This window comes from Furipterus horrens, unplaced genomic scaffold, assembly GCF_987537825.1.
Source record: "Furipterus horrens unplaced genomic scaffold, mFurHor1.1.pri manual_scaffold_17, whole genome shotgun sequence".
NCBI classification, from domain to species: domain Eukaryota; kingdom Metazoa; phylum Chordata; class Mammalia; order Chiroptera; family Furipteridae; genus Furipterus; species Furipterus horrens.
The window spans coordinates 107,764,004-107,774,655 of record NW_028327187.1 but is presented as its reverse complement, the minus strand read 5'-3'; the positions used below and the strand labels follow the sequence as shown (position 1 = coordinate 107,774,655).

At 37.5% G+C, this 10,652-nt stretch overlaps 1 non-coding gene across 1 annotated transcript; it reads left to right on the top strand.

The window, feature by feature from the left end:
* Positions 1-3,162: 3,162 nt before the first annotated feature.
* Positions 3,163-3,269, top strand: LOC149991785 (U6 spliceosomal RNA). Its single transcript, XR_016508845.1, has one exon. It is a non-coding gene; the product is annotated as a U6 spliceosomal RNA (small nuclear RNA).
* Positions 3,270-10,652: the final 7,383 nt, after the last annotated feature.

Below are 10,652 nucleotides of genomic sequence, written 5' to 3'. Positions count from 1 at the left end.
ACCCAACCTCCTACTCTCTATTTAAAACCAATCCAGAATAAAAACAAGGTATTTGTCCCCAGAAGTTTACACACCAGTCATGCTTTTCCAACATATGCAGGGCTAGCATTCAATAACCCAGGATTCATGAAACTAGTTTTCTAGGCATTTATGAAATACTATTATATTGTAGCCCTCTGAGGACATTCTGAATTTCCAGACTCTGATGAAGGATAGGATAGGGCTTTCACAGTGATTATAAAAAAGATTTACAGGATTCCCACATCTTCCCATATTTCTAGACAGCAGATAAAAGCCCCAATTAGAGATATTTGCTGGGCATTTGCCCCAAACTCTCCTCTGAGAGCTCAATTTGGCTATGTTTTGGACGGAGTCAAATATTCACTGGTTAGCTACAGATAGAATTATGGTGAGAATTTGGAACAGAGAGCTAGAGCTAATTAGCCCAGGGGACTGTGAAGAGGATTCCAGAAACAAGCACACTGACAGGTGAACTCCAGGAACTAGAGGGTAACTAAGAGACAGTGGGTAGTAGCCCCTACTTGACATGAGAACTGTCAAGGGAGGAAAGGGGCTGACAGATTTCTGAGGTACAGCAAAGAGAAATACAGCACCAACAACCTCCTGAAATCCAGGAAGGCCAGCAGTCAATCTCTTGGTGACTCTCATTCCACTTCTTGAGAATGGGATGGGGTGTGAGATGGTTTAAAGTGGCAGTAGCACAGAAGTATACAGTAGGGTCCTAAGCCTCCAGGCAATTTGACAAGGACCCTTTAAAGCATCGTTATTAGCACATCTTTTGATCTCAGTTCAAGGTATAGCTATCAGTACTTGAGAATAGACTTAACATTTTGAGTCCCAGCTTTCTCATCTCTAAATTGGGTAAAGTAATACTTGCCTCTCAAAGGTGTGATAAATATTAAACGCCATGATAAATATAAAGCAATTAAATAACATCCATGGTAGATTTTATGCAAAAATGGCCTCAATTAGCCCTTTCTCTGTATCCATACCCCAATATACTATGACTTAGTAGTTCCTTATGTGAGCAGATGAATTCTCTCTCTCTTTACCCCTTGAGCCTGGCTGGTCCTGTGACTTGCTTTGAATAGTGATTGCAACATTAGTTCCACACCTAGGCTTCAAGAGGTCCTCTTTCTCTCTTGGAAGAGGGCTGCTGTCATGTAAATAGCTCAGGCTAGCTGGCTGTAGGATGACAAGCATGTGACCTAGTTGCCCTAAACATCTGAGAGGATAGCCAGCCAGCCCTTCAGAGCATAACCACTTAACCAACAGAAAGTGGACTGTAGCCATGCCAGGAAGCCAGCCAAGACCAAAAATGCCCAGCTGAACCCAGCTTCTATTGCCAACGCTAAATATGAACTAAAATAAAAATTATTGTTTTAAGCATTGGGGTGGTTTTTATGCAGCAAAAGTTAACCGATCCTGTGCCTGACACAGATTAAGAGCCCAATGATTGCTCTTTTATTAATAATAATATTAACTGAGTGCAAATGGGAGACTTGGAGTCAACTGAGACTCACAGCTGTATATTGTCTGGTCTAAACAGTGGTGCTGTAGAGTCTTTGTAAGTTTTTAAAATTCATAACACTATTTTAAAATTGGGAGACTTTCATAGAATCAGCTACCCTAGGTCTCCTTCCCAGGCAACAATTGCAAGATCTGAGTAGTTTTTGCCCCTTAAAATGGGGCAAGTACTCCCTGGATGTCCCAGTTTTCACCACTCCCTGTGGTTTCTAAAACACAATTATTTACTGAACAAATAATGATTCAGTTCCTGATATGTGCCAGGAATTGTTCTAGGGTCTGAGGATACAGTGACAAACAAGAAACATGAGCCTCCTACTTTCACATGCAGTTCACATGAGTGTGACAGCTGTGGACTGGGGTTGGGGAGTCGGGGTTACATAGAGGCTAAGAAACAGACCATACCTCAGTATAAATTTTTCATTTTGCCATAGGAGGCCAAAAATAAATCAATTTGTTCATTATGTCTAAACTTAGGACAGCTTAGAGAAGAAAAAGAAGAAATATTTTGTTGAACCAGAGATGGCTTGTTGAGAAGTGTATTGTGGCCTCATCTAAGTTTGGAGCAGTTTCTTAACTGAGACTATTTACATTTCAGACCGGACCATTCTTTGTTGGGTAGAGGGTGCTGTCCTGTGCATTTTAGGATATTTAGCAACATCTCTGGCTTCTACCCACTAGATAGATAGATGCTAGTAGCACCTCTCTGTTGTGCCAACCAAAAATGCCTTTAGAAATTATGCAATGTCATTTAGGGAGGAAAATTGCCCTTGTTTGAAAATCAGTGACCTAAAGGAAATGACAAAGTGAATGATTAATATAATAGGTAAGAGCTAAAAAAGTAAAAGTTTTTGTTTGCCATATGCGTCGTCGGCAGCCGTCCGTCTCGAGAGACGATGGTGTAGCTTCTTAAGAGTCTATCTGCACCACCGAGAATGGCTGTGCAGTCCGACTCGGGAGTGACACGGTATCTGTCTCCTCCCATGTTAAATCGACATCTTGCGATGACGCTGGAGTGTCCTCTCCAGTGAAGCTGAAGCTACAGAGCCTTGCCATATGCATTGGTTGGGATAAAGCTAGCTGATGTAACAAATAAACCCTCAAACTTTAATGTCATGGAAATTACTTCTTGGTTACACAATAGCCCAATATGGAGCTCCTGATCAGCAGTCTTCATGGCTTCCAAATTTCCCATGTTCATTTGAATTAAGCTAGTATATGAGGAAAGGACATAGAGGATAGTACTTTATTTTTAATGGATAATGTAGGAGGCTGTGCATATCAATTCTGCTCACTTTCCACTGGCTAAAACTCAGTCACATGGTCTCATGAGAAGCTGGGAAATGTTAGTTCTAGTTTTGTGCCCTGAAATGAGAGGAAAGAGATTTGGTGAATAGCTCAATTTACTCCATAATTCTTTCACTAAACTATATTGGCCACCATAGAGAATATTACTATAGAAATTATAAATAGATATCAAACCCTGAGTATTTCATTGTATTCTTCTTTTAAGGGGACTTACTGACCTTCATATTAACAATTCACTGATAATTTAGGTTGTTGTTACAAGTCGAGCAAGATCAATTTAAAAGCCAAAATCAAAACAAATATATAGTGCTCGCTTCGGCAGCACATATACTAAAATTGGAACAATACAGAGAAGATTAGCATGGCCCCTGCGCAAGGATGACACGCAAATTTGTGAAGCATTCCATTTTTTTTATGGTTAAAATAATTAATTAATCATTTATTTATTTAAAAAAAGAAGAAGAATATATGAAAGAGTGAAGTGGGAGAGCTTGTATGTACGAACCATGGGCATTGAGTTGGTAGGGGATTGCTGGGGGAGGGGGGGGTACTGTGTGGAGGGGAGCAAAGGGAAAAAATTGGAATTATTGTAACAATATAACCAATAAAATATAATTTAAAAAAATAAAAATAAAAAAACAAAACAAATATATATATATATATATATATATATATATATATATATATATATATATATATAACTGTCAGAGCAGGCATAAAGACTTTCTTTCTGAAAGCAACAACAAAGAATTAGAGAAGCCCCTCATGGGGCATAGAAAGACTATTAACTTACTCATGGGGGACAGACAAAAGAATATTATTGTTGGCCTACAGTATAATAGTGGGATTTCCATCCATTACCCTTGGATAAAAAGCCTATGTGTTAGTTGCATGAGTTCATACTTATGTCATGACATTTTCTCATACAAGAAAAATGGCTTTTTTTTCTAAGTCTTTCTGGAAAAAATGACTGTCATGTGAGTAACTTAAAATTATAACAGCTTCCACTTCACCTCTTGTCCCTTTCGCTGTGTCTCACAGGTGTGGGGCACATTAAAAAAGTGAGGAGTCCTGGCTGGTGTGACTCAGTGGATTGAGTGTTGGCCTGTGAACCAAAATGTCCCCAGTTCAACTTCCAGTCAGGGCACATGCCTGGGTTGCGGGCCAGGTCCCCAGTTGAGGGCGTGCAAGAGGCAACCACACATTGATGTTTCTTGCCCTCTCTTTCTCCTTCCCTTCCCCTCTCTCTAAAAATAAATAAATAAAATCTTTAAAAAAAAAAAAAAGAAAAAGGAGCATATTTTCTGCCACAGAGGACCTTTTAGTATTGTGGGAAAAAAAGAACTATATCAAATGGATGTGTAATGTGACTTTCTGTCCTTTTGTTGTGTTTGATACAGAATCTGTCCCATTTTGATAGCATCTCACTCTCATTATTGTTATTTGTATTAGGTACAGAAACAATTTTTCACATGATGATGTTTCTCTTCCTTTCCTCGTTTTAGGCAGTGGGGGGTGGAGACAATAAAAATATATTTACTCATTGTTTAATCCCTTTTATTTTGTAATTCACCAGTCCCATCAAACTGGAACTAAATTTTTAACAGCTGTTGTGAAATCATTTTAATATACACAAACTGAGACTCAGCATTTCAGAAAAATGACCTTCTCAAATATCTCCTTTTCCTGGGTGAGTTGAAGATCTATACTTCGTGTTGTTTTAATGTTGATGTGCAATCCTCCCCTCTAATTTTGTCACACAGTGTGCTCTAGAGGAAGCCCCCATTGCAGGAGACTAATGGGACTCCCGGTGAGGGACTCAATCAAAAACTGGGGAATGTAAATGAGCAGTGGGATTGATGTTATCTACCTTTACTTGTTTATTAGAATTATCTAAAAAGAACTCATACTTCAAATTTCCATATTAAACAAACAAACAAACAACAACAAAAAAACAGGATCAGATGCTTTCTGGATTTTATGATTTAAAAAAAATTGTACTATACTCTCTTTTTTAAAATCATCCTTTCTCACTCCTAGTTCTAAAATTCAGATGCTCAGGAAAACAACTTAGCAGAGGCTTTCTTTCTAGTTACATTGCAGAGACTTCTTTCTTCCTCTTTAGAGGTGGTTAAAGAATGGCACAGGCACGGCCTAACATGGAGCACTATTATGCAACATCTTAACCATAAAGCTGTGAAGGATGCTCTCTACCTTTCAATGTGCTCCTGCTATAATATGCACTTAACTAGGAACTTTACATCTAAAGTAATTATTTTATTTTATTTTATTATTTTTTTATTTTTTGGTTTTTCAATTACAGTTGTCCCATTTTTCCCCCGTTGCTCCCCCCATCCACATTTGTTGATATTGTGTGTATTTTATAAGGGAGAGAACTGAGGCTCAGAAAAACTAAGAAGCTGGGCCAGAATAATACATTGGTTGTTTGGTAGTATAAACATTTGAATCTAGGTTGGTCTCCTACTAAGACCTATGCATTTTTCAGTTGTCCACTAATGTTGGAGCTCCTTTCCTTCAACTAAGGATACTTGGAAACAGGCTTTTGAGAACATACTATGATGTCATGGGTACTGCTGAAAATAATGGCACATCCAACAGCAGACTTTTCCTTAAGCAAGAGTTAGATCTAGATGTAGCTGATGTTCTTTTGGGGTTCTACAATGTTATCATTCAAAAACAGCCACTTCCCCATTTGAATATCTCTCTGATTAAAGGAGTGGGGTCCATTCCCATGCTAGGTTGATGTTTTAAAGAATGCCATGAATAGTTCCTCAGCTACCTATCAAGCTTCTAGAATAGTGTTAAGAAGAAAATTAGAGGAAAAACTGAAGAAATATCATTGATAGGTGAACAAAACTAACATTAAGAGTATATTACTTGCTGATGACATGATAATATATAGAGAGAAGCCTAAAGATTCCACCAAAAATGATTATAACCAGTAAATGAATTCAGGAAAGTAGCAGGATACAAAATTAATATTTAGAAATTGGTGGCATTTTTATACATCAATAATGAATGATCGGAAAGAAAAATTAAGAAAAAAATCCCATTTATAATGGTATCAAAAGATAAAACCTAGGAATAAATTTAACCAAGGGGATAAAAGCCCTGTACTCAGAAAATTATAAAAAATTGAAGAAGATACAAAAAATGGAAGCATATACAGTGCTAATGAGAATATCATTAAAGTGTCCATATTACCCAAAGCAATCTACAGATTCAATGCAATCTTTCTCAAAATACCAATGGCATTTTTCACAAAACTAGAACAAATGATCCAAAAACTTATATGGAACCACAAAATACTCCAAATAGTCACAGCAATCTTGAGAAAGAAGAACAAAGTTGTAGGTATCATGCTACTTGATATCAAACTACACTACAAGGCCATAGTAATCAAAAAAGCATGGTACTGGCATGAAAACAGACATATAGATCTATGGAACAGAACAAATACCCCAGAAATAAACCCACACCTGTATGGTCAAGTAATCTATGAGAAAGAAGGCAAGAATATATAATGAGATAATAACAGTCTCTTCAATAAATTGTGTTGGGAAAACTGGACAAATACATGCAAAAAAAAAAACAAGATTACTTTCACACTATATATAAGAATAAATTAAAAATGTATGAAAGACTTAAATGTAAGACCCAAAAGCATAAAACTCCTAGAAGAATGTATAGGCAGTAAATACTTGGACATTGCTCTTAGAATGCTTCTCTGGCTATATTTCCTCAGGCAAGGGAAACAAAAGAAAAATAAACAAATGAGACTACATCAAACTAAAAAGTCTTTGCACAGCAAAGGAACCCATCAACAAAACAAAAAGATAACCTTGAATGAGAGAAGACATTCGTCAACGATACACCGATAACGGGTTAATATCCCAACATATAAATGAAGGACCTATATAACATCAAATAACACACAGGTTCCAATTAAAGACTGGGCAGATGACCTGAACAGACATTTCTCCAAAGAGTACATACAAATGGGCAGTAGACATATGAAAAGATGCTCAATGTCAGGGGTCATCAGCAAAATACAAATTAAAACCCAATGAGATATCACCACACCCTCACACCTGTCAGAATGGCTATCATCAACAAATCAACCTACAACAAGTGTTGGCAAAAAGAAGGGAACCCTTGGACACTGTTGGTGGGATTGCAAATTGGTGCAGCCCCAATGAAAAACATTATGGAGATTCCTCAAAAAATTAAAAATAGAACTACCTTACGACCCAGCAATTCCACTTCTGGGAATTTATCTAAAGAAATACAGAACACTAATTTGAAAAGATATATGCATCTCTATGTTCATTACAGTATTATTTACAATAGCCATGATATGGAAGCAACCTAAGATTCTACCAACAGTTGAGTGAATAAAGAAGGGGTACATATATGAATGAGTGAGGTCTGTCCAGAAAAAGACCAGTCATTGTTAATATAATGAGAACGGTTTGTGTGACATCGATGTAACCTGGCAGCCAAGGAGAGTGGACTAGAAAGCACATGTGTGAACAATGACGACTTCACTGTACTAGTCAGTGGGGTTGGTAGATGCCACTGAGTGAGCATGTGTACTGTGTGGTTGTCACATTCAAAATGACTGAGTGAGTAGAGCAACACATCTGCTTCAAATTTTGTGTTGAGCTTGAACATTCCTCCATGGGAACTATTTGGATACTTCTGAAGACCACAGCTATAGGCAACTGGTGACTGGCAGCTTCATCACGACAACACGCCCACTCATGCATCTCATCTTGTGCAGAGTTTTTTTGGCAAAACATCAAATCACTCGGGCTCCTAGAGCCCAGATTTGGTGCTCTATGACTTTTGGCTTTTCCCAAAACTAAAAGATTCCATTAATGAGATTCAGGAAAATACAACGGGGAAGTTGATGGTGATTGGGAGAACTGTGGGAGGTCCCAAGGTGCCTACTTTGAAGGGGATTGAGATGTCATTGTCCTATGTACAATGTTTCTTGAACCTTGTATCTTCTTCAATAAATGTCTATTTTTCATATTACATGGCTTGGTATTTTCTGGAAAGACCTCATATATCTCCTCTTAAAGGAGCATATTTTAACCAAAATAATTCCATGAATAACAGGACAATTTATAATGCTTCTTTTTATAGATAACATTTTTTTTATACCACACGAAGAGATTTGCATTTCTACTCTCCTCACTTATATTTGGCTATGTAACAAACCAGTCCAAAACTTAGTGAGTCAAACAAAAATAATTTATTATTTGTGATGATCCTGTGTGTTGATTGGGCTATTCTTTTGCTGTATGTATTGTTAGCTGGGCTCAGTTATGTGATTGAACTTAGCTAGTGCCTGGTCTGATATACAAGCCCCATGAAGGTTTCTCTCTCATATCTGGGCATTGATGCTGATTGTTACCTGGGGTGCTTCAGTTTTACTCTATGTGGACTCTCTCAACACATAGCAGTTCATCCTGTAGGCCCTTGCCACATATTCTTTTTCCACTACGCAACTGTGTTCCAATGAAACAAAAGTATAAGCTACCCCTTGGCACAGTGGTATCTCTGCTATATTCTATTGGTCAAAAAAGTCAAAGACCAGGTTATTTTGAAGAGAAGGGAAGCTAGACCTTTCCTTCTTATGAAAGGAATAGCATGCAAGTACAAGGAGAAGAGAAATTTTTAGACATCTTTATAGATACCATCCACCACAGTTCACTTCGTAGTTACAAGGTACCTGTGAATCCTTAGGTACATTTTTTTGGTATGCATCTGCTTGTAAAGTTCCTCTCAAACAAGAAAACTGTAAGTTAAAAATACAAGTTATCTACCCTCCATACACTCACTATACGCAAGTGAGACAAGAATAAGAAAGTCACAATAGGCACAGTCATTCAAAAAAGGAGGTGATGAAAAAGGTACACAGCAGTCATAAGCACATAGCAATTCTAAAATTCATCTATCCACATATGTAAGGGAGGCCTACTATGGGAAACTTGTAGGTTTCTATTTATCAAATTATAAACTATTCCACTAGACAAAAATCTCACCTACAAATTGTTGCTTAATAGGCTTTCTCAATATGGGGCTGTGAGTCAAACGGTTACAGGGCAATGTCCTTATGACTTTTAAAAGTCCCTTTGTCTAGCTGAAAAATGATTTTTGAGGCACTGCATTAAGTTGATCAGTTTCAATTTTGATTTGATCTTGACCCTGAGCCTACAGTTTACTGAATGTTTTATCTGGGTCATTTCAAATTTTGAGGCTTTTCACCAGTCCTCCCTCTATATGGCAGCTCAACTATCAGTTGAGGAGACTGTCTTGGGTCCTCTATATTACCTCTAAATTTTTTATTTAAAACTTAACATTTCTTCCTTTGATTATCTTTCTCTTGCAACACATTACGCAAGGCTTAGAAAAATCAATTGATACCTTCAACATTCTCTCTGGAAATTTAGCCAATAACACAAGTTTATTGGGTTCCATTCCATCTTCCAAGTTACTGCAGGCAAGAATCTTGCCAAATATTCTGCCAATGCGTAACAGATCCCCCTTTGTTTCCTGCCTCCAACAGCAAATTCCTCACTGCTTTTCCATCCTCTACTCTCTTCCCAGTCTCAATGTGAATGTCATATCTGAATGTTGTTTTTCAACACTACAGACTAGGTACAAATGTCTGTCTCTGTTATTTATTGATAGGTAACAAACCATCTCCTAATTTAGCAGATTAAAACAACTATTTACTACTTCTTATGATTTCGTGGATTAAATGGTGGTTCTTTTTTGTTCTATGTAATGGAATATAAATATTATGAAATGGTTGAATCATCCATGTGGTTCATGGGCTGGGCTGGAAAGTATAAGATAGCCTTTCTTGCACCTCTGGGGTCTCAGTGCTCACTGTCAATTGGGGGATACAGTTTTACTCAATGTGTCCTCTCCATATATGACAGATCATCTTTCTCATTCTGTAGGGCCTCTCCACATGTCATTTCTCTCCAACAGGTTATCCTGGACTTCCTTATAGCATAGCTGGGTTCCAAGAAAGCAAAGGTGAAAGCTGCCTCTGAAGAGCCAGGCCTAGAACAGGCAAAGTAGCCAGTCAGCCTATAGTTAAGGGAAGGAGAAACAGGTAAAAAGAGGAGTGGGAACAGCATGTGCATGTAGATTGGGGAGACATTGCTGCAAAGCATATTTGGAGTCTAACTACCCACATTCCTTAGCATGTAGTCAACAAGGAAAGACTTGAAATTTTTAACTTTCAGGTTCAACCTTCCAAAACCTGTGAACACATAAAACATAATGTATTGTTTCTAGGTAGAATGGGATCCATTGCAAATACACAAGTGTCTTAGGAAAATCTTATAATATGCCAGAAATTATTCTTTGAAATGAAGTATTCTCTAAACAATACAAAGCATGGAGGAATAAAAGTTTGATTTTACCTTGGAATTCACTCAATATTTCTTTTTCAATTTGGGCTTTGGCTGTGGCCTTTGAAAAGCTAAATATCCTCTTGCTTACTTTAACTTAATTTGAATGATAATAGATTGCCATTATATATATATGTCACTCCGAGTCGGACTGCACAGCCATTCTCGGCGGTGCAGATAGACTCTTAAGAAGCTACACCATCGTCTCTCGAGACGGACGGCTGCCGACGACGATATATATATATATATATATATGTAGTGTAATAACAACAACAATATTAATAATAATACAATTACAGTAAGATAGATGAGCAGGATTTGTCGTTAATTTCTTGATAT